The sequence below is a fragment of the Muntiacus reevesi genome, chromosome 18 (genome assembly GCF_963930625.1).
Source record: "Muntiacus reevesi chromosome 18, mMunRee1.1, whole genome shotgun sequence".
Taxonomy (NCBI): Eukaryota; Metazoa; Chordata; class Mammalia; order Artiodactyla; family Cervidae; genus Muntiacus; species Muntiacus reevesi.
Genome location: NC_089266.1, coordinates 30,083,866 through 30,109,448, shown reverse-complemented (window position 1 = coordinate 30,109,448; position 25,583 = coordinate 30,083,866). Strand labels below are relative to the sequence as shown.

General features: G+C 41.6%; 1 protein-coding gene across 1 annotated transcript in view; it reads left to right on the top strand.

Moving 5' to 3' along the window:
* COX10 (cytochrome c oxidase assembly factor heme A:farnesyltransferase COX10) overlaps window positions 1–25,583 on the top strand; it is a 108,527-nt gene that overhangs the window by 36,261 nt on the left and 46,683 nt on the right. The window lies entirely within an intron of this gene.

The window sequence follows — 25,583 nt, the reverse complement described above, 5'->3', positions numbered from 1 at the left end:
CTAACCTTCTCAACAGAGGAGGTTGCTGAGAAAGTTGGACGACATATTTGGCTCTTAGAGAAGGGCCTGCTACTTAGAAAGTAGGCAATTGATGTTAATTATTATTACTTTTTATTGGGCCTTGATGGTGGTTTAGATGGTAAAGAAGCCACCTACAGTGCGGGAGACCTGGGTTCGATCCCTGGGTTGGGAAGATCCCCTGGAGAAGGGAATGGTTACCCATTCTACTATTCTTATTAATAGGAATTTATTGAATGAGGAAAGGAGGTAGGCAGATTTTCTTTCTATAAAAAATTGATTTAGCCATTCTGTGAAGCAAAACTTGAGGACAAACCCATTCAGACAGGAAGCAGAGACCATGAGAGCCTGAAAGGGGGCCATTAGGAGAGATATCAAGTTAGAGGAGTTGATCCTTAATTCAATGTCCTAGTGCCGAAAAGAAAAAAGTAAAAATGTAGTTGCTCAGTCATGTTTTTCATCAGGTGGCCAAAATATTGGAGTTTCAGCATCAGTCCTTTCCTTCCATTGGATATTCAGGGCTGATGTCCTTTAGGATTGACTGGTTTGATCTTGCTGTCCAAGGGTCTCTCAAGCATCTTCTCTAGCATCACAGTTCGAAAGCATCAATTCTTCAGCGCTCAGCCTTCTTTATGGGCCAACTCTCACATCTGTACATGACCACTGGAAAAAATAAATACTGGGTAGAGGTGGAGAAGGAAATGGCAACCCACTGCAGTGTTCTTGCCTGGAGAATCCCAGGGATCGGGGAGCCTGGTGGTCTGCCGTCTGTTGGGTCGCACAGAGTCGGACACGACTGAAGCGACTTAGCAGCAGCAGCAGAGGTGGAATGGTGGATAGAGTGCCATCTAGTGAGGTGGGGAACACAGAAGAAGGAGCAGGTCTTGCCAAAGAAATGATCGTTCAGTTTGGGCTTTTTTGGGGGGGGAGGGTTGCATATTCTGGGTAGAGATGGGTAGAGGCCGCAGGAGACAGAAGGAGAACATGGAGTTGTTACTGGAAGCTGGCGGTTGGCATCAGACGAGCGTGAAGGAGTCGGGGCAGGGGAGAGCAGCCTGGACTTGAGGACAGTGGAGGGGCTGCAGTCTGTGGGCTGGGAGTGGCGTGAACATCCAGAGTGTTTTCTGTGAAGGAAAGATAAGCGTCTTGGGCAAACAGAAGGAAGTTCTGTCAGAGACGGGTGATGGATCAACTCAGAGTAAAACCCCAGGTACCCTCTCTCCCTGGCAGCGTTGCTCACCCTGCTCCAGCCACGCAGCTTTTTGCCACCACCCCCTGCCCCTCAGGACGTCTCCTGCCCAGGAGTCCCGCGGGTTCCCGCACCCACCACCTCCTCCAGGTGTCCAGGCGTCATTCCAGCTTCCGCTTCGGTAAAGGGCGCGCCCGCCCGCCCTCCGCACTCCTCTCCCTCCTGTGATGAGTCCTTTGGCTCCTTGTCTGTTTCCCCCACTTGTAATGTCGGCACCACGGGAACAGAGCCTTGGTTTTTTATCCTTAAAAATTGGCTGACACATCGTAGGAGCTCAGCATGTGAATAAGTCGGTGATGAATGTTGTTTGCTGTTTGGCGAGAGAACTGATGTCAAAAAATGACACAGAGACTTTCCTGGTGGTCCAGTGGCTAAGACTCCACACTCCCAATGCAGGGTCCCAGGTTCCATCGCTCGCTGGTCAGGGAACTAAGATCCTGCATACTGCAACAAGATCGAAGACCCTATGTGCCGCAACTAAGACCCAGAGCAGCCAAATTAAAAAAAAAAAACAAACCACATTTTAAATGACACAGATAAACGTAAACTTACAACTGTGGTGAGCGGTTAAGGCGTTCAGGACACACAGAGGAAGGCGATCAGGGGTGAGGCTGGAAGCCTGTGCTTGCCCTCAGCACTCACCTGTGTCTTCTTGTGGATGGCATCTGGGCCTGAGGAGGGACTTCCCTGGGCACAGATCTGGCGGCAGCCTCCTTCCCTATAGGCTGCCTAGTTCCTAGGACTCTTAACGGTGTTTGTAGGAAGCAGTCTTACTGGAAAGTGAGTAGAGACATGCCTCAGAGGTGAGGGATTTTTTCTTAAAGCTGTTCTGTGATTGCAGGGAACCCATCTCAATTACCCTCAGCAATTTTTTCCATTTTCAGAGTCAGATGCTTTGGACTTTTCTCCTCCCACATTTTACTCCCCGTCAGGCTGCCTGGTGGCCTTGATGAGCTGGAAAGCAAGTGCCTGGATGAGGGAGCAGCTGCTACGTTTGGCCCGAATCAGAGCAGAACCCGTGCAGCTAGAACCTCCGTCTTTTTTTCAGTAGACACTTGGGTTTCCTGGGAAATTTCCTGAGTTTTCAATGTGAAATGTTGGCTCAATTTTTTTTTTTTTTTTTAAATTCCATGTAGACCAGACAAAACCTGCCAGTGGATTGAATTTTCCCTGAACATTCAAGGAAATCCTTTGGTCACCCCCAAGTCTGGCCTTTGAAATAGGACATAACAATTTATATATTATCATTTATCAACACTTTTTTTTTTTAAGAAGAAGAAAAAAAAATCTGCCTTCTGAAAATAGAATTCTTCACAGCTGAATGGTGGCGTGTACTTTTCTCACCTTATTTTCATCACGCCAAGAAAAGCGAAGGACAGAATATCTCAGTAGGTTAGATAGAATGAAACCACTGACTCTTTTGTTGTTGTTGTTTAGTCACTAAATCATGTTCGACTCTTTTGAGACCCAATGGACTGTAGCCTGCCAGGCTCCTCTGCCCATGGGATATCCCAAGCAGGAATACTGCAGTGGGTTGCCATTTCCTTCTCCAGGGGGTCTTCTTGACCCAGGGATCAAAGCCATTGGCAGGCAGATTCTTTACCACTGAGCCACCACTGAATCTTAGCTTGGAGATGAAGTGCCTGGCTTTCTTGAACACCTGTGTCTTCTCAAACTGTACCATAGAAGAGCTCATTATTTTTAATTTAAAAAAAGAGAGTGTGGTACTGCTTTAGCATCCACAAAGGTAGAGTGGAGGAAGGTCAGCTGAAAATTACTTCAAGAAACAGTTTGAAATTTTTCAAATTGGAAATTTCAAATGTGTTTACAATTATTTCTCCACCAATGGTGGTGATGGCATTATGTTTCAGAAAGTGCCATTAATTGTAAGCGAGTACCACACAGCATTCTATGAAATTTAAGTCCATTGAGCACCAGCACCTTCAAAGACAATAAAAATTCCAGCCTACATTTATCTATCCCCCTGTGAGAAGTTACTACAATGGATATTGTATCATTCCATGTGAAATTCTTTACCTTAATCGTGTCTCATTTATTTGCAGTTGTCTGAGGTCAATTTTCCATTTTGCAGTTGTCAAACAGCTGTCAAATTAAAAGACCAGATACTGTGTTAATTTACATTTCATGCCGTTCCATATTAGTACATTTCTTGGCTTAAATATTTAAATAGTGATCCACAGGTCTTAATCAACCTTTGCATGATTAACCCATTTTTTTCCCCACAAATGTCCACCTGCAGATGAAGTATGATACTCTAAGTATCTTTATTCTTTTCTAAGCATAGTTTTAAACAATTTGCATGAACTTTTAACAAAATCACTTGAATTAGCCAGTTAATTACTCTGTTCCTTTCACAAGAAGAGAAAATCAAATCAATATAAACTTGTCATTCTTACTTTCTTTGTCATGCCTGTTTGCCTCCTTACTTTTATCACTCCTGTCAAATTGAAATCTAAACAGTCCTCGAATGTAGAATTCTGGATTTGCTTTCTGAATGTCTGCATAGGAGAGTGTAAGAGTAAAGAGCTCGGCATTCATTAATAGTTCATTGATCAAAGACTTGTCTCTGGATGTGCCATTGATGTTTTTACTACAAAGTGTCTGAGGCTGCCAGCAAATGACATTGACGCTGTCATTCTCTGTGAAAGAGGTGTTAAAAGGTAAAATGGTGTGTCTTCAATATTTTAAGTTTATTTGAGCAAAAATTCATGCAAGTTGGGCGACATCAAACCAGAAGTGGCTAGTAATGCTAACCACTAAGCAAGAACGGAGGAGAGAGTTTGCACAGACAGAAGCCAGGAAAACCAGGAAATGGTCTGATTGGCTGTGGCTGCAGGGATCACCTAATTTGGGAACCTGGCTGGCTGTGATTGGCTGTTCTTAGGTATTGAATCCTTCACCTTGAGACATTTACAGGCTTAGGTTCTGTTTTGGGCATGCATGCTGCTGAGATCTTAGAGATATCTCAGTCTAATGGGCTCCTTGTTTATTGAATTCAAAAGAGATCCACTCTAGATGTTTGAGGAGTACGTCAAGAGTTAAGTAGTTTGATGGAAGAATCACAGTCATAAACATATATAATTCTTAGTGACTTGATAGAAAACACCTTAAATGGTTTTTCTTAAGCCATTAGAGATTAGTATGTGGTAGCACAAAAATATTCCCATATTATCAATATAATTAACCTTTTACACTAAGATCATTTTTTCCAATCTCTTGTTTCATCATTTTTTATTTTTTCCCAATCTCTTGTTTTCTTTTCAGTCATTTTACTTTTAATGGAAGATAATTGCTTTATAATTTTGTGTTGGTTTCCGCTGCACATCAACATGAATCAGCCATAGGTGTACATATGACCCCTCCCTCTTGAGCCTCCCTCCCACCTCTCACCCCTTCCCACGCCTCTGGATTGTCACAGAGCCCCAGTGTGTGTTTCCTGAGTCACAGAGCAGATTTCCACCGGTAAGATCATTTTAATCAGTATTCACTTAGCCCATGTTTTCCATAAACTTTTGTGTTAGGACTTCATTTAACCTCTTCTGGGTTTTGATGCCTTCTACTCTCATCTTATAATTCCTCCTTGCTTTCTGTGACACCATTTTTTAGGTTACATATTATGTTCTACACATCCAAATGTTCCCTAGCCTTTAAGCCCCCTTTTGGCTGTAAGGGCATTTTTTATTCATCTTAATCCCTGGCGCCCGGCAGTCACTGAAGGCTGTTGAATGAGAAAATGAGCTGGCAATTGATCAGGTAGCTCAGTGGTCAAAGGGGCCTAAGTCAACATTGTTGCCCTGGGCATTTGTTATTCTAACCTCATGGCAGCTGTTAGTTAAAAAATCACATTTTACAAGGTAGAGAAGAGTATAATCCTATTGTTTGTACAGATTGTCTCAGAACTTATTAGTCATCTTTGAAAGGGTTAGCATTAAGATTGTGATAAAACAAGTTGTATTAAAATTGAGTAATACTGCAGAGGCAGATAGAATCAAGCTTAAGTTAATGATGATGTAAAAGTTATTTCTAATAGCACAGTAGGTTTTCTCACACAACACTAAAGAGAGTGTTTATTCCTTTCATCTTTGTCATTCGAAGGCTTTTAAAATTATTCTTCAACAGTTGGTATTACAAAATGATTTGGAGATCATGAATTACATGTTCTCTGTGCTTACAGCAAGTAGCTATTAGTGAAAACCTAGTCCACTGATGCATTTCCTCATAGAAACTTCGTGGGGACTTCCCTGGCTGTCCAGTGGTGAAGAATCTGCCTTACAGTGCAGAAGACTTCACAGCAAATGTTCTGGGTAGTTGAAGGCATCCAGTTCACTCTCAGCCTTTAATACACACGGGGGTTCTATCCTGGTCTGGGGGACTAAGTCCCCACATGCCGTGGGGCAGCTCAGCACACATGCCACAACTAGAGAAATCCATGCATTGCAACAAAGACCCAGTGCAGCTAAAAAAGAAAGAAAAAAACTTCATTACTAGAGGGAAAAATTAGATTAAAAAATATAGAAGCCCAGACACTTCACATATCCTGCTGCCCGCTCAGCAGTTCCGCTTAGATTTCTGTGAGATGCCAACAGAAAGGCAACTTCTAAAACCCAGCTTCTGGTTTTTCCCCAGAAACCTGCTCTGACTTCCCATCTCAGCTGCTGTCAGTCCAATTGATGGTTGCTCAGGCTGGAGACGGAAGTCATCCATGGTCCCTGGTTTTCTCTCAGACCCCAGATTCTGTCCATCAGGACATTATGCTGATTATGCGCGCGCGCGCGCGCGCACACACACACACACACACAGCTGTAGAGGTTGAGGACACACACACACACACACACACACACACACACACAGCTGTAGAGGTTGAGGACACACACACACACACACACACACACAGCTGTAGAGGTTGAGGAGTGGCTGGAGGTATGACTTGCCTGGGTTATGCATAACCTCTCACTGGGATTTGCTGCTTGTCCAGTCTGTTGTCAGCACAACATTCCGGTGCTCAGTAATGTCTGACTCTTTGTGACCCCATGGACTGTAGCCCCCCAGGCTCCTCTGTCCATGGGATTCTCCAGGCCAGAATACTGGAATGGGTTGCCATTTCCTACTCCAGGGTATCTTCCCAACCCAGGGATCGAACCCGAGGCTCCTGCGGTTCCTGCTTACAGTCAGATTCTTTACTGCTGAGCCACCTCTGAAGCCCCTGACGTCCCAGGGTGACCTAAAACCCGAGTGAGATCAGCCATCCCCTGCTTCAAGCTTGCCAAGGACCGCCTCCCCCCCTCCCCCGCCCTGCAACCTCCCCAGACTCTGCTGAACTTCCCACCTCCTGCCCCCAAGTTCAGTTTCTTCACATCAACCAACACACTTTTCTCATCTTACTTATCTTGAACAAAATGAAAGTGAAAGTCGCTCAGTTGTGTCTGACTCTTCGCGACCCCATGGACTACAGTCCATGGAATTCTCCAGGCCAGGATACTGGAGTGGGTAGCCTTTTCCTTCTCCAGGCGATCTTCCCAACCCAAGGATCGAACCGGGGTCTCCTGCATTGCAGGCAGATTCTTTACCAACTGAGCGATCAGGGAAGCATCTTAGGGCTTGAGAAAAGGAAACCAGTCTTACGTTTGTAATGTGTTAATTACAAGTATTTATTAGTCATTGTACTTTCTCATTTGTCAATGGTCAAGGTTGTCCTGTCATGTCTTTTGTCTATTTTAGCATGAAGACATTTTCTTCTCAAATGACATGTAAAGGCCTTTGGTATGTGTAATGATTTGTTGCAGATATTTTTCCAGAACTGTCCTTGACATTGCCCTTTATTTACATTTATTTGTTATTTTGGAGTTTAGGGAAGCCTTACATTTTTAAATATTCAAATCTGTCATTTTGTGATGGTGTCTCCCTTGGGAAGGCTAACTAGAAGGGCCTTCTTTCTTAAAAAAAAAAAAAATAGGTTATGAGGTGGTGATTTAACTTAATATGGTTTTAAATTGTTAGCTTGTCCTTCCAGGGATCACTTTGAACTGCCAGTCTTAAAATAGCTACCATTCTATTTTATTTGGATTTATTTCTGTTTCACTAATCTGTTCCTTCTGTTGTTTCCAAAACCACACCCTTTCAAGAAGCTTATCTTTGTAATGTATTTTGATATCTGCGGGGTCAGGGGCAACTCTCTTGCAGTGCAATTCTTTTTTCAAGACTTTCTTTGGGTGCTTCTCATCAGTTTATTATTTCAGATGAAGTTGAGAATCATTGCTTTGAAGTATTTTTAAGAAATGGGGTTTTCATTAGAACTGCATTGTATGTGCGAATTTATTTGTGGAAAAGGCATCTTTGCACTATTCAGTCTTCATATCCAAAAGCATATCCCAGCTCCTAAGACTGTTTGCTAATCTGCCTACAGTGCAGGGAACCCAGGTTTGATCTTGGTGTCGGGAAGATTCCCTGCAGGAGGGCATGGCAACCCACTCCAATGTTCTTGTCTGGAGAATTCCATGGACAGAGGAGCCTGGTGGGCTACAGTCCATGGGGTCACAAAGAGTCGGACACAGCTTAGCAACTAAGGGCAGGAGGTATGGATATAACATGAAACAGCATTAGCTAGACCAGCCAACATGCAGATGGATCCCAGCTCCAGAAAGTTTAAGATATAGGGGAGAAAAGCACATAGAAGAATCAAAAGAATACACACACAAGGTTGTTTTTTTTTTCTTTTCCTGTTTGCTTACACTTTATATTCTTAGTAAATGTAATTTCTAAACTTTAGAACTTTTCCTGTTTTTTAACGTTCATTCCTAAGTTTTCTCAGTCAGTTCTTAGATTTTCAGTTTCTTTAAAATCAAGTCCCAGAACTTCCCTGGTGGTCCAGTGGCTAAGACTGTGTGCTCCCAATGCAGGGAGACCAGGTTCAGTCCCTGGTTAGGGAACTAGATCCCACATGCCACAACTAAGACCCAATACAGTCAAATAAATAAAAAATCAAGTCCCATTTTTTCCATTTTTCTCTCTACATCTACCTGTACTCAAGCAGCTTTTCTCCCCCACTCAAGTATGTTGTCGTGTCTTCTTTTATGTATTGAGAGGAAAAAGCAAACGGTGTCCAAAGATTACTTTTGTTATTACTGGTAGGATTTTTTTTCGAACATACATTCTACCACCTCTCGGTGCTGTTTCCACTGTTCGTGTGGGCAGGTTCCAGCGGCCCCACTGGGATTTCCCCTGTTTATCCCCCACCCAGCTAACGAGGTCTCTGCAGCCCAGATCTGCCCTGCTGTGGGCCGTGCAGGGTCTCACTTGAAACTGCAGGTGTAGTGATTTGCCACCGTGGGTTGTCTCCCCTTCTCACCAACTCTGCTGTTTGGGGCTCTTCATCTGCCCCCAGGTGGTATCTCCGGGTCCCACTTCCCATATTTTATGTAAGTTTGTAGTTCATACCTTTATGGAAGCAACTGGTTTACGTGTTCAACTTGTTTTCAGCTCTTTTGTCTTGTATATATTGATGTCGGTCGCTGGTAAAATGCAGATGGTGGTAATGGCATCTGCCTGTATCACGTGCTGGCACTGGAGACGGGCAAATGGAACATTATGTCTGCTCTTGCAGCCTAGTGGGACATCGATATGCCTGTGCGTGCGTTCTAAGTCGCTTCAGTCATGTCTGACTCTTTGTGACCCCACGGACTGTAGCCCCCCAGGCTCCTCTATCCAGGGATTCTCCTCTATCCAGGCATGAATACTGGAGTGAGTTGCCATGCCCTTATCCAAGGGGTTTTCCTGACCCAGGGATCGGACCTGCGTCTCCTGCTCTGGCAGGTGGATTCTTTACCACTAGCGCCACCTCGGAAGCCCAGGAAGTAGATACACACAGGTAACTTGGGTTGAAGGTAGAAAATAAATAAGAGAAATAAAGTTGCATAGGATGTCTCAGAAGAAAGATGGTCTCAGGCTTCTAGAGGTTTAGCTTGGTAGAGTGTGCAGGATTTGAGGCTGAGGAGAGGATGGATCCAGTTGGAAGAAGTAACCTGAGCCCAGGCATCACACAGATGTGACTGGGCCATACGAAGCGTGGGGGCCTCTGATGGCAGGAGACAGAAGGGGAGTCGCTGGTTGCAGACCGGAGCCAGGCCATCAAGTGTCACAGTCTTCAGCTGGGTCTGCTTCAGTAGCAGAGTCACAGACTGGGAAGAGCCTTGAGGCGAGTAGCCAGTTAGGGTATTGTCACCATGGCCCCAGTGACTTAGGAAATAGGAACCTCCGAGGTGATGGTGATAATGCGGACGAGGAAATGGATTTGAGGGAAAACGGGGCCTTCATTCTGAGAAATTAGCTCACGCCAAGCTTTGTGCTAGCATGCAAGTGCATCTGCTGGCCTGGGTGGCAGCCACCGCGCTGTGACCAGAGTCCCCTTCCTCCAGGGACACGTGGGGCTGAGAACCTTCAGCGAGCTCTGGCAGCCTCCACCGTGAAGTCGCCGTCATCCCACGGAGCCCATCAGTAGCTGCCATCTGTGATGTCTCCGAGTCCTTGCTCCCCCGCTTTTCATAGTTTGTCATAGTTTTATCATAGTTTCTTTGCTTAACATTTTAAAAATGATGTTTAATACAGTCTTTAAGGTTGTGATGAGAGGAAACATTTTTCCTGGACTTTTTTATGGTGAGGAAACGATCAGCAATGCCTTTTCATAAAATTGGGGAAAAAAGTTTTTTCTTCTAAGAGACGCCAAACTTTCTCTTTGAATCTCTTTTAAGTAGCTAATCCCCTAACTTCTGCTTTCATGGAAATTTTGAAAATGTTAAAATTAGGCTGTGCTAATTTTAGGCACATTTGGTTGCCTGAAGATCATTTCTTATGCATTCTTACTCTCATTTGATGCTCCAGTGTGGTGGTTGGGGGACCACGAACTTGTTAGTTGCTGATTTGATGAGAGTGGGTCACATTAGTGGGAAATGAACCTGGTTGGCTGGCATCCTTCGTTTTGGATGATTTTTCTTTCTGTAGATGTTTTTTATTGGCATGTGTCCAATTTGACGAGGGAGCAGTGAGGGAGATGGTAGGAGGCCTGCTTCTCTAAGGGGGATTGTGCCTGTGGGTATCCATGAACTGTTATGAAAGCTCACCTCCCTCTAAGAACCTTGCCATTATCAGAGCTGTAAATACGGGGCTAACATTTAACTGCTGGATGCTGCCCCTTTTCGCATTCCACACAATTCTGTCTGTTCGGGTGTGTTCCCAGTAATCTGCTTTCATCTTCCATCTGAGCTGCTTCTGATGTTGTTTAGTCGCTCAGTCCTGTCCAACTCTTCGTGATCCCACAGACTGTGGCCACCAGACTCCTCTGTCCATGGGATTTCACAGGCCTGAATTCTGGAGGGGGTTGCCATTTCCTTCTCCAGGAGGTCTTCCTGACTTCATGGATCGAACCTGTGTCTCCTGCATCGCAGGAGGATTCTTTACCACTGAGCCACCTGGGAAGCCCCTATCTAATCTGTTACTAGATTGATTTTGAGGGTTGGTTCCTGTCCCCACTGGAGAAGTTTGAATGCCATATGCCTCAGGCCAGGGGTCACCCTGATTCTGCCCCTGTGCCCGCCCAGGTGTACCTCCAACCCTAAGTTCTTGTGACTCCCTCTTCCTTGTCAAGGAAGGAGTTATGCTTTAAATAAATATATATTCAGATATATAATTTAAATATGTATATTTTTTTGCTCTGCTTGTGGCCTGCCACAGGTGACTCACTGCTTCCTCCGACTTCAGCTTGTTGCTCCACAAATAACCATGATCATAATGATGCTAATAATAGCATCACTTTAGGTCGCCAAGCACTTTATGTCCATCATCTGATTTTATCTTCATAGCAACCCTGTAAGCCAAGTCTTGTTTTCACCACTAGGCAGATGAGAAAATGGATACTCAGGAACTTCCCTGGTGGTCTGGTAGTTAAGAATCTGCCCTTCATTGCAGAGGACTCGGGTTCAATTCCAAGTTAAAGTAGAAAATTTAAAAAAAGAGCAGATGCTTGGAGAAGTTAAGTGATTTGCCCCGGATCACTTGGCCAAGTGACAGAACTGGAAGTCCTTCCAGTTTTGACGGAGTTCAGAGCCCTCTCTCGACCCTGACTCACCCACCAGATTTCCAGACTTGGCTTTGACCAAACCTCAACACCTGGGACACCTGGCCCCAGAGTCTTGCCGCCCCTTCACCAGCTGTGGTCTCTGGATCTGCCCTGCTCCTCTGGGAGTTCTGTGTGAGGACCAGAAGCCTTGCCCCATCTGTCTGCTTTCCACTCTCTTCCTGTAGTCGGAGGTTGTCTAGGCTCAGGGCTGACTGCAATCTTGGTTGGCGTCAGTGACTATCAGGATGCTCTGAGGAAGAAAGATGCCCTTGGCTGACTGAAGGAAGTCCTGCCAAGTGACCGGGGTGGCTGAGACTAGCCTCTCAATCATCACGAAAGCCAGGTGCTGGATGGTCTACTGACCAGCATACCATTAATTCAGTAAACCATGTTGAATTAAGTATGCATCTGCCAGAAACCAGCTAAATCCTCCCTGAACCCTAAGAAGTTGAGCTAATGTTTCCAGCACTCGCCTTTGGGGGAGCTGCCCCTAGGCAGCGTGCCTGCTGCAAGGTCTTGAGCGCAGAAGCCACGCCCATCCCGCTTCTGGAGAGGATGTGGATGGAGAGAGGGCTATGGGCGAGCACTGCTGGCTCTTCGGGGGCCCCTCACTGTGCACAGAGCTGTCTCCTGAGCCCATCTTTGGTCTCCCCCACACACCACCAGGTGCAGGGAAGGAGGCTGAGCAGGAGCACAGCTTGGGATCCTGAGACTCAGAGTTGAACTCATCGTGCCGGGGGCACCAGAGCCCAAACTCGGCCTTCCTAGTTTCTCCCATCACAGCACCTGTCCACCTGTTCACAGTGCATGCAGTGAACATTTGGTCTGGGGAGGTGACGGTTTCAGAGCTTTTCTCTAAGCTGCAGACTCAAAATCCTTCATCATGAATCTGAATTTCCCCAATCGTAACTCTCTTCTCAGCAGCCTCAATGCAATAATTTTCTTAAGACCGTTGGAGTCTAGAAATGGACTCACAGAGGTCATATTATTGATGCACAAGCTGTGAAAATGAAAGCTTTTCTCAGAACTCAGGCCTTTTTTCCCGGAGCGGATAAAGTAGCCCGGAAAAGGATGGAGACATACGAAACTAATTTGTCTGATTAAAAAGAAAAATTTTATACCAATCATAAAACTAGGAAGGCAGTTTATAAGGAAAGGCATTCAATAGAGAATGTGAATGTTATTTCTGTGGTCTATTTGGTATGACATGCTAATGCAAATCGTGTATCCCAAAGAAACTGTGAAGTTGAGGAAGAAATCCGCTCTCCTCCCAAGTTAGGCAACGTGAGACAGTGGGAGCAGGGCGTGCTATGTAGAGAGCAGCATTCTCATGCTCATGGGGGTGAGGAGGGGCACCAGCCTGCGAACAGCAGGTGCCTGCAGTGTGTGTGCAGAGCCCTTTAAGGATCTCTCATCAGTCTGTTTTAAGTCAAATCATACCATGTGCAGACGTGGACCACTGGCCCTTCATTGTCAAGTGTTTTTCCCTCTTCTCTTTTCTCGGTGCCCACGTCAGTGGTACCCAGCTGTGAAACCCGACTTGCCCTGTGTTACTGAAAAGCAGATCCAGTGTTTACAGCGGTTACAGTTGACTGCATGGGGCTGGTTTCACATCTCTCTCTCTCTCTCATGCTGCTACCACAGTGGGTCTCTAAAGAATAAATCCGGTTTTCTGCTATAAATAGGTCAGTTGTTGCATCAAATACTGCAGAGTGACCACTCTGTTAGACTTGGACAGCTCCATGCTAGCTGTAGAAAGAGCTGCTTCATCTTTTGAACTTGGCATCAACTTTGTGAATTGGGGGCAGCCCCTTTAGAGAGGCTGGTATTTAGTGTTTATTACACATCAGTCCCATTCCATCAAGGATGGAGCAGTGGGGGAAAGTTTCAGTGAAGTGCGCCTTCTTCTAAGAATCCAGCAGTAGTTTTTCCCCCCTAATTTCCATGAACGGAGGATTACCATGAATTGATCTAGAGTTGGTTATTTTTTTCTCACTTCGCTCAGAACATGAGCTTGGAGGTGTTGCCGCCTGGCCCGCTGGCCTTTGTTGGTGGCCGTTGGTCCCTGTGGTCCATGTCACACGTGTAATTTGTTAATGGGCCTCTTGACACTTAGGATGGTGATCCATCTCGTGGCACCCGTTGTTAGATGATTACTTGTGGGCATTACATGCAGAGGGGATGTGTCTGTCGGGGCCCGGGGCCCAGCACCCTGCCTGCTGCGGGTGCCCCTCGGCTCCCCTGCCCGCCTCTCTCTGCACTATCCAAAGTGGAATCTCCACTCTCTCTCTTAGCAGCCCTCTGAGGGTTGGGTTTTCATTCTGTGCATGTGACAAACACCAGGGATTTTTTGTTGTTGTTTAATGTTGAATCAGAACCAGTGTATAAGTTATACGTGAAACAAGTGTTCCCCAATTTTAGAAATGTTCTTTTTCGTGTAGAATTGTTTCAGTCTCATTCTTTCTCCTACTGCGTTATCAGTTTTCACTTTGGTTTGAAACCCAATAGAAAATGGCCAGTAAAAGCAGGTGACAAATTGATTTATGAGACGCTGGTTGGGTTTCTTCCCCCCCTGAAATGTGAACAATGAAACGTGAACTTCATCTTTAAATGTATTTACACAGGTTGTCACTGATGAATGCACGTTGGTAAAATAGCTCCAGGAATGTTTTTATCCTGTCACCTCCAGTTGAAACGTTTCACGGGGGCCATAGTTTTCAACACACACTGAAAATAGCAGGTTCTGCTCCTGCAGCTGATGGAAGGTGACAGCGTGCCCTTCTGGTACCACGTTGTCATCTTATTAATAAAAATGTAATAAGGTTCCTGAAACCATCAAGAGTGGGCTTTTCGGTGCTTATTGGTGATTCTCACAGCATTCAAGCCATTCTTTGCCAAATTAGCCTTGGACCAAGGAGGTTCATTGAAAGAAAAACATTTGGGCTATTGAAAAATCAAGTTTTACTTCCATACCAAAAACCACATTGTAAAATTTAAAACGTGTTCAGAGGCCAGCGTCCAGAGCCAGACGATGAAACGCAGCTCTTTGGGGAGGAAAACAAACTGGAGCGGGGATTACAAAGGGAAATGCCTAGACTTTGAAGAGCTGAACCGGGCCTCGGGAGCCGAGGGCTGTGCGTCTCCACGTCCATTGTCCAGCGCCTGAGAAGACTTCACAGCGAATGTTCTGGGTAGCGGAAGGCATCCAATTCACTCTCAGCCTTGCAAATACACGTCAGCCCTTAAGTCGGGTAGACAGCAGCACTAATCATATTAAGCACAGTGTCTGAACTCACAGCGAATGCATAATTAACACATTGTTTTAGGAGACCCGATGTGTGAGTCAAGGGCAGGCCTCCACTCACAGTCCTGCGGGTGAGGAGGGGGCCGTTCCGGGCCGGCCCTACCACCACGGCCAACGCCGGGCGCTAAATCTATTTTGTTACACCTCTAATACGAGCCACAGCCGTCAGACAACCTCCATTAAAGTGTTCACCACGGAGAGCCCTCTCTGGGATAGTAAATGCTAATTCAGTGTCAATTAGAAAAATGCTCCCAACAAAACACCAAGATTAATACGGGGGTACTTGTGTTGATTCATCACTGGGTTTTTTTTTTCTTCCCGCCCCTCATTCCTTATAAGGATGCATCTTTCATTACTTTCTATTTATTATTTTAAATATGTTTAGCTTGAAGGCACTTTACCATTTTATCTTTCTTTTAAAACGTAGCCAAATGTTTACTTCTCCATCAATATCCATTTAAACTTAAGCCATTTGGGTCTCACTAATTTAAATTCCTTTAGTGGGCCCATTGAATAAAAGGTTCAGTGTATAAACTCTTGAATTAGGCATTCAAACACACTTTTAGAAGTTTTTGATTTCTATAATCCTCTTCCCCGTTTTGAAGATGTGTAGTGTATATTTTTAAAAAAATAAATCCAGCTTTAATAAACATCCTGTTACCACAACTAATTAACTGAAAGTAAATCTTTTTCTCTTTGCAACTTTCAGACTTTATACAGATGTGTTTAAATGTTAATAGGGCATTCTATACTTTTATTGGTATACATTTTTTAAGCCATTTAACCAAGCCAAGTGTGTTTAATGGTGACAGTGGTTACAGTTCTGTTTTTGCTTTTTTTTTTTTTTATGAAAATCATCTTTATTGAGCTCACTATTATGAGAGTGTTTGTAGGGGGCTGGGGGTTGTTGGCTGGGACGTGCAGTAGGGTATAAGTCAGTGAGGTGAACTTGATAATATTCCTTTGGTAACTTAGTGTTTAATTCTCTCACGCTCTTGCAGTATTAAAATCTATATGTTTTTTGCTCCCTGTGATGTTTGATTAGTTAATGTTTAAACTTTAAACTTGCAAGGAAATATTTAAGTATTATTCAGTATGGGCGTTAACTGAAATATGCTAAATCATATTGGTTTGGTTTCTAACTTCTTTTTAACTTTAGAAGAACTAGATTGTTAATAACTGTAATTCATCTTTCCTTAAATGATAGAATCCTATGTCTGGTGCAGAGGACTGAAAGTCCCAGGCTTTGTATTTAAATCTTTGAAATATAATCTTGAAAGAAAATAGTTTAATTTGACCAAGACTATGGTATAAGTTTTGAATTAACTTCAGTTCTTTTAAAGAGAGTTCATTTTAAAGTAGATTATGGAGCAATGTATGAATTTAAGCTATTTGCTGTGTACTATTAAATCAACTTCTCTACTGTAGGTATATGTTTTTGTGAGTTTAATGTTTTGAGTAACTTATTTTCTGAAGACTGTTCTTCCTGTATCTACTTTCCTGGTAGTAAAGTTATACCATTGAGACATTCGAATGGGATCGGCTACAACTCTGCCATAATAAGCATATTTCAGCTATTTATTATTCTTCCCTCAGTTTTCTGATGTTTTTACATACTGATGGTGAAGAGGGATAGATAAGATATATTCTAATGTAAAGCTTTAACATTTATAAATGAAAATAAGCCAGACTCACTTTAAATAATCTCTCCCTAGAGGAAGTTTTAAGATTATTGAAGAAAAGTTCAAATTCAGTAAATACGTTGTACTTCTTATATTCAGATAGGTCCAGACTAAGAACTAGTTATTTGAGCTAGTGAGTTCTATTAAATAAAAATGTTATGTGTGTGAGTGTGCTTCACTGAGAATTTATGCATTTTGCCCTATGTTTAAATTATTAATATTCTGTACTTAAAAATAAAGAGTATTTTTTTTTTTGTCTTGCACACTTAGGTATTGTTCTATTAATTAGATGCTACTGAGAAGTTACTCTTTTGCCCTCAGGTACCAAAACAGTCTGGTAACAGGGCCACATCAAAGTTAGCACCACCCTCAGAAGTATTTTTAATTTGTTCAAAAGTTGCATTTTTAATAGTAATTCAAATCTTTGTGTGAGTGTGTGGTTTTTAAATTATAGCATGGAACCTTAAAGCCCTAGCCAGTACCTCAAATTTGTTGCAGATGCCGTATATAAATCTGATTTATCTTTTTTTTTTAAACAGTGTAAACATTTTCTGTTTAATTTTACTCTTTTTGATACCTCTCATAGTTTAATAAGCAATTTCACTTAACTGAATTTTTAATTAAAAAAAGATATGAAAAATTACCATATGCTTATGAGTAGGTTTTAAAACACAAAAGAGTTATAAATTAGTGTTGTTTCATCTACATTTTAATGCTGTAGTTTTGAGCATTGGCATTTTCAGCTGCAATCTTTTTTTCCTTTAGTTTGTCATATACTTACAAGATAAAATGCTCATTTGACAAAAAGCTTTTCCTGCAGTCATTAATAAAAAACACGAAGTGTCAGCTATCTTTGTTTCAGCTGTGACTTGATTATTATTCACGCTTATTATACTTCTTATACTGTTTTATATTTCTGGACAGAAATAACTTCACAAATATTCTTTTGGTGAGAATAAACCATCAAAATTGAGTGACTTATGATACAAATTATGAATTCTCCAAATAGGGTGTGCCTATTTGGGGATTCTCTAATTTTTCTTTTCTTTTTTTTTTTTTTTGCATGCGTGAATTCTTGTAAAAATGCTTTCACCTCAAATATTTAGATAATTAAATAAAAAGGTTCTTGGAGGAGGTGGGCAGGGTGCTTTAAGAGGGGTCAGTTCAGTACATTATGGATGGATTTATGATTGTACAGCTGGACTGAGTTACGGCCGGAGTGCAGAACCCAAACAAAAGTGTTCAGCTTTAAGAAGAGTGTATCCCAAGGTGCATTTCTAAATCTCTATTTCTACATTTATTTTCTTTTAAGCACCCGTTTTGCATTAGTAAAAATAAATCTTTTTCTGTAGATTTAAGATACAGCCAGGCACATCAGGCTTCAGTTTTAGTTTGCACAAATGAAATTTCTTCCCTTTGATGAAATAGTACTTTGTTTTTCTGCATCATTGTATAAATAATGTAACCTTTCCTCAGCCGATGAACCCCTTGCCAGGAAGAACTATTTATTCAAGTTCCCAGTTTCTCCTACCTGAATCCTGTTGTTTGATTTCTAGTTATACACATACTGTCTGAATCAGCTTAAAACTTCCTGTGGTATTTGCATCCTTTATAATCTTGGCCAGGATCTTACTCTCTGTGGTTATGTAGGAGAGCTATTTTTATTTTAGGCTTATCTGGGTAAACCAGCTTCTTTCAGCCTGCTATATTTTTGTTTGCCTTTACCCTGTTTCTTCCAGGCCCTTTGAGAAAAGCACTCGTAATCACCTCAGTCATTTTCTTCATTGTGCTGTAAGCCACGTGCCCCTTTAGCAAAAGAGGTGAAGATGCAGGCTGTTGGTGCTCAACAAAAACAAACTTCCTTACGTGAAAAGCACGTCTGCAGGAAAGTCCACTTTTGCAGAACTGTTTTAGCCAGAGGTCAGGATGACTCTGGGTGAAATAGAGCCAAATAGGATCAGTGGCTTTGTTTTTATTTATTAAAAAATAAAGATGCCTCCTTCTCCTTTTTCAGCCTGAGGATCAACTTGTATAGGAAATCCTGTAGTCGCATATTGAGAAGCTCACATAAATTAACTTGTGATACTCCTTAGTCCCAGGTGTACACACCTGTGAGGCCGGCATCTTCTCGCCTCTCCTCTTCTCCTGGGGGAGTGGAGCGGACATGCTGAGGTCAGCCCCTGCCACTCAGGTGTTCCAACAGAAGTCAAGGAAGTAAAATCCTCTGGACGTAGGTGGAGAGTTTTTACTCCTCTGTTAAATTGCACTGAAGAAATAAGTATCCTGTGAATGAATGTGTTGTACCTCCCTGAGAATAATTCCTCCCTCCTGGGATAACAGGCTCCCCAGGTGGCTCAGTGGTAAAGAATCCACCTGCCAATGCAGGCGACTCAGGTTCAATCCCTGGGTCGGGAAGAGCCCCTGGAGGAGGAAATGGCAACCCAGGTATTCTTGCCTGGAGAATCCCATGGACAGAGGAGCCTGGTGGGATGCAGTCCGTGGGGTCACAGAGAGTGGGACACAACTGAGCGACTAACACTTTCACTTTTACTTTTCTGGGAAAACATGGCTCCCGTAATTGTAAAATGTTATTGTAAGTCAAGGCACTGTTATATTCTTGTTATTGAGTAATTTTACCTCTTTTAAGATAAAATCTCAGTAATGCTCGTCAGTGATTGGAAGATTTGAAGCCCAATCACTGCCTCTGTAATGAGCACCTTGTTTTTAATAGACAAAAGCCCATGTAATCATATACTGGTGAAGGTCACAAGTTTGGGAGCAGAACAGGCCTAGAAACAAAGGCCAGCTCCACTTAATAAGGGTGTTGATATGTCTCTACCCATGAAACCCCAGTTTTCTCACATAGAAACTGAGGCCTTTAACGTCTACGCTGTAGAATTTTTCTCTAAGAATTATGTGAGGTCTGTTGGTTTTAGAACTTCCTCCTTGGTTGTCGTCCTCATCATCGCACTTGTTTTCTTGGCCATCGTCTCTGTGGTCCTCACTGTCTCAGCCATCTCCCATCTTAAAATTTTAAACATCTTCCTCACAGTTAAATACACCTTCTCTCAGCTTAATCCAATAAATAGAAGCCAAAGGGTGCAAGTTTTAGGCACAGATTTTCCTTTAAAGTTTCTCTGGGGATTTCCCTGGGTGGGCTGGTGGACCCTGTGCTTGGGGAACTAAAATCGCATACCACACGCTGCGGTCAAAAAAATAAAAAGTTTCTCTGATCACTAGGAAAGTACCTACGCTTTCCATACACATGCACACACACTCACTCACTTGGTAAATATGCGAGAAGACTCAATAAAATATTTAAGTACCTTTAGTAGTAAAAACCTAATACTACTGTTGAGACAAAACAGCAGTATAACCAAAGTCAAATGCAAGAAGGTAGAAAACCACACTTGGTAACAGCTCAGATATTTTATTTGTCAGCTGATGTACAAAAGTTAGGGTTTATATCACAGAAGACCATTTTGAGGGCATCAGACATGTATAACGTGCACAGACTTCCTTGGTGGTCCAGTGGTTACGACTCTGAGCTCCCAATGCAGGGGGCACGGGTTCGACCCCTGGTCAGGGAACTCTGATCCCGCATGCCTCTTGGTGCAGCCAATAGAAAAACTTGTATAATGTACAAGAAGGGACATCAAGGTGTCGAAGGCCGTGTGTGAAATTAGAAGAATGAGTTCTCAGGACCCATTGGTTCCCATAGAGCCAAACGGTCCACTTTAAACGTAGGAATAAAAACCTTGTATGCAAGGCCGCTAGTTGGCAGACACTGGCTGTTAACCTATGGGGTGGTGAGTAAGGCAGCCTCTCCCCAACCCATCCCCACCAACCCAGGACTCCCTGGACCTGAAACCTGAGAGTGGGGGTGGGGGGGGCAGCATCCCTTTGGATTGGCCCCAGGCTCATGAAATGGCCCCAGGTCCATCCTGTATTGGTGGCTAGATATTTTGAATTCCCCCCACCATGTATCACTGACATGTTGTGGTTGAAAACTTGGCATCCACAAGTCTTTATAGCAAAAAGGACCTGTGTTTTATGCAGTTAAATCTTAGCTCAAGAGAAAATCTAGAAGCAACCAAGCAGGACATGACACACAGACACGAAAAACGGCACAGACCTACCGTCTTCATTTTGCCTAAGGTTTGTAAAAACGTGTGTATATGCAAAAACACTTCCAAATGAAATAATGTACGTGAAAACATTATGTAAGCCGTGAAACGCCACTTAAAGGTAATTTATTAATATATCTTTGAGGCTGAAAAATTTCACACATTCCGTGAGAATAGGTTGATTCAAACTAAAAACCCTGTTGAATGCCGAGTTTAGGGTGAGGATAAATAAGCAATGGCATATGCCAGGCGAAGATGCTGTAACTAACTACACACTTCCTTAGCTAACCCTGCACAGCTTGCAGTGCCAGGTATGGGCCTGTTACAGAGCCCAGGAGACAATTTGAGGAGACACAGAAAGCCCTGTCTTAGCTTGTTTCCTCTCTGTTCCCCGGCTGATTTCTTAAACCCAGAGGAACTTCTCTGCCTCTGACTTTCCTCCTTTCTTGGGCCCCTTTGTTGTGGTTTAGTCGTTCAGTCGAGTCTGACTCTTTGTGACCCAATGGGCTGTAGCCCACCAGGCTCCTCTGTCCATGGGATTCTCCAGGCAAGAATGGGTTGCCATTTCCTTCTCCAGGGGATCTTCCCAACACAGGAGTCGAACCCGAGTCTCCCGCATTAGCAGGCGGGTTCTTTACCGCTGAGCCACCTGGAAAGCCTCCTTGAGAACCTAGGGAGGCGTTAAAACTGCCTCCATGTCTGGCGGGACCCCTTAGCAAAAAGTCAAGGGAGTAGGAGAGGGAAGCTCCAATTCACAGCTCGTTTTCCTCAGGGAAACGTAAGTCTCTACCCCTGGGAAGGGGCTGTCTTCTGGGCCCAGCTTTTCCCAGGGAGTTAAGGTCGCTGAATGTGACCAGGTGATCACATTGTACCATCAGATATGCTGGATGGAGCCAGGGGCACAGATGGCATTCCATTTCAAATACTCGAATGGCAGTAATTCAGAAAGCAGTGGTATTTAAAAAAATTATGAAACAGGTTTTTCCCTGAAAATGATTATACAGCATTGTCATTGACAGCAGTAAATGCACAGAGGTGTTTAGACAGACTCGGTGCGGTGGAGAACGCTGCTTTGTAAGTTGCAGTGCTGACGTTCATCAGCGGGGAGAGTGATTACAAAGGAGATTCTGAAACCAAAGTCAGTAGCTTGTTGACAGAGTCCCTTTCATTCAGAGGGTTTTCTAGCCCAAAAAATTTTGGGGGATTAAATGATAAAATGAATAACCAATGAGTTGTTTACGACTTCCTTCTAACTAGACATTTCCTTAAGGATCTGTACATCTTCATCTATTGTATATATGTTTAAAATGCTTAAGCCTGCTTTTGTCTGGGTTTCCTTTTCCATAATATTCCTCCATCCTGCGGTAGAATTTAAACACGAACAAAATGCCACATCATTCTTTATCCAAACATAATGAAATCATTGCAGATGAGATGAGGAGATAAAGTAATTGGATTAGAAATGGGTGGTTTAAGTTTACACCATTTTATTATATCAGGAATTTTTGATATTTGAGACGTAGATTTCCACAGCTGCGCGATCACTTGTTCCTAAGATACTTGTATGAAACCAGGTTCTGTGCTTTTGTTATTTTAAATTCCGAGGGAGGATAAGTGTAGATGGTCAGACTATTCACCTGAGAAAGTTTTATCTGAAGTTAAAGCAACTGATGTATCAGTTTTAAACAACGTGGAGGTATGATCCTTTATACTTGATTCCCTGCTTTCTCTTACTTTGGGTTTATAAGCAATTTAATGAATGGTCGTCATGGTATATGAGCATAATAGTTTTGTTTTTCTTTTTTATTTTCCATCCATAATGTTCTCCTGATCTTAAAAAATAAATTTTATGTATTGTTTTCCATCTTACAATTATTTTGGCCTATTGTAGGATAGTTTTTTGATAAAGTGTTGGCCTTTTCACTTAATTTAACCTCTAACCTATTAAGTCATTTGAGAAGGAAAAAAAATTGTTTGTTGCCTTAAGAAACTATATCAAAGAATAATCCTGGTTATTTTTACTTATTCTCTGCTTATGTTGATGCTAAATCATAGCATAAGAAATCTTTAGATAATAGGTAAAAATTATGCACTGTTACTATAGACATTTAATAATCTAATGTTGAAAGAATTGTGTCATTAGAACTTTTTAATCATTCTTATTTTGAGCTTAGTTCATTTTAGATTTAGTTCCTAAACAAAGCAGTACAATTCAGTCCTTGGAGATTTTGTTGAACTTTTTTTTAAGCTGGAAATAAATATAAATTACTTAATTCTTCATAATATTATTTTTTATGTATCTTCATAATATTCTTAATTGAAAAACTAAAAAAGATTATCTAAATTTTGTAAATATGATTACAGTGAATAAATTATTATGGGAAGAAAAGATATGTTAAAAATAATCCTCAAATATAGTTTTATTTGTACTTTTAGCTACCATCTTATGTTACACAGAGACTAAAAAATGGAAAGAGAGAGGACTGTGGAGTCTAACCTAGCAAATCCCTTGTTTTAGATAAAGAGAAGTCAAGAAATTCCATCTTATTTTTGATTTTGATAATTAAAAAAATGTAACTTAAAATTTTTTTGTGTAGTGAAGATAATCAGGCAAAGTGAAAAAAAAAAAGAATAGCAGTGACACAAATACAAAGGACAAACAGAAAGACTAATAAATTCTCATGTTTTCTTTTTCCTTTTATGTAATTTCCTCCCAGCCTCTTGCAGGGTAGTTGATTAGACTGCAGTGCCAACCATGGGAAAAGCCAGTTTTCTTTTTTTTAATTTATTCATTTTTAATTGGGGGATAATTACTTTACAATATTATGTACTTTTTAAGTTAAAAATGTGTAGTGTGGTAACTCCTGTAGCTTCCCCCTCTGTTAAGGGGATGTGTGGTGCTTGTGAAATTCTTTCCAGAGGAACCAGGTGAAGCTTGGGCTAATGTGAATTTGAAAAACTATCCTAGAATTTCCCAGGAACTTATTAAATATAAACCATTTATTCACTAGGTTTCTTAATTAGAAATGATAGAATAAAGCTTTAAAACTTTGTATTTTAGTAACTAGACTTTGTATCCATCTAGTTGGATCAGGCTACAGATTACTTTTGTACTTATGAAAATAAAAAATCAAAGATGTCTTAACTGTAGTTTGTTGAATGTATTTTTTAAAATAACTGGAAGTATTTTAGAAATGCCTATTTAGAACTAAATAAGTGAATTGTTAATAAATTACTTCTGTGACATACATTAAAGGAAGTTTTGAGGGAACCTCTGGTTATCCATTAATCTGTATTATTGCAGCTACAGTTAAAATTGTACTAATTTGTACTAACTAGATTTGTGAAAGCTTCAATTATGGAATATTTCTGAAGAAATCCAATATTATTTTTCAAATTAAATCAGAATAGTAAAGTGCTTGAAGAGCTTCTTTTAATTAGGAGTCATCTTTGAGTATGGGTACTGTATCTTTGTTTGTATGCCCTTATCACAGCTAATGGTGTATTTCATTGAATTAATAAAAATGGTCTGTAATTTTACTCGATGTGTAATACAGAGTACTTGACAAAATATTAATATATTTGAAGACACTTAAACAGTTGGTATCAAGTATTTTAAATGCCTGTTGTCACTACCAACACCAAATATTATTTAAAATGGTATTCTATAGAATGAAAGATTTTTCTACATGAATGTGTTTCACCCTGATTCCAGGATGGATGATGGGAATGACTAATTAAGTAAAGTTTGAATTCATGAAACTTTTATCATAGTTTAAATCAAGGAAGGAAACATCCTTTTTAAAAAAAATTGTCTGTAATTCAGATTTTCCATTAATTCTAGTAAAATCTTAATTCATGAAGTTTTGGTCTACGTTGTGTTTGGGGGGCATAAGTGAGGCTCTGTGTTACCACATAAAAATATTTTCTTTTTGTAAAACATGACTAACTTTTACAGAGAGGAACCTTGGTGTTCACCACGGTTCTCTGAGTCAGTGTTAAATTGTAAATATTAACAATAATTTTTCATTTACTTGTAATTAAAAGACTTCGTCATACAGACTACATAATGTCTTCAAATTCAACAGATGTTAATGTCCGAAGGGAAAAGCAATGATTCTTCACAATCCATTCCATCTAGATCTTTAAAGAGTATAGTTTTTCACATTTCATCCAGTCGTCGCTGACACTTTTAACCTTCTGGAATATTATTGATGATATGCTTACATGCTTGTTAACGAATTCTTAAAGAAAACCGAGATAAAAATACAAAGTTACAGTCTCTGTTTGCTTTAGTAAACAACTTGTGTGTTAGAAACTGTCTGTTTTCTGGAAAAAATTAACTGGGTCTTAGAATTACCTTAGTGGTTGCTCATATTGGGAGATGAAAAGCATCGCATTTGTCAGATAGGGTTTCAGAGCACAGAATGACTCTGTAGGAAGCCTAATTTTGCTTTGTATGTGGGACACAGATGTTTTCACCTTTAAAAAGGGATTGCAAGCATATAAAAAAGAAATTAAACCTGCTCCCAAGGATATGTGTGATGTAGCACAGTTTGGGAGAGAATTTTGAAATCAACTGGCTTAATAAGGGCTGAAAAACCCAGCAATGCCACTTAACTTCAGAGGCAGAAGGTGCAGCTTTCAAAGTGATAGTTCTTGGCTAAATTAAATGCCCTTGGAGGTTGGTTGGTTTGTTTGTTTTTAAATTAAACTGTTTACCTTGAAGTCATCATAGACTCACATGCAGTTGTGAGAAATGATACAGAGAGATCTCATATGCACTCCACCGGGTTCCCCTCCATAGTGGTGTCTTGTAAAACCATCACAACATCAGAGTCAGGATACCCACTCGCCTTTGTTTTCAGAATGCTTTTTGGTCCACACAGCCAAATTATAGCACTATTTTTTCCTTTCATTCTGAATAAAGAGCAGCTGTGCATAACTATGCATATACAAATTATCTTTAAAATATATATATATGATGAGATGTCTGTTCCTACGTTGTGGGCACAAAGATCCATACTGTAAAGCCGTTCATTTGTTAAGAGGTGACTCTTATAGATAAGTTTAC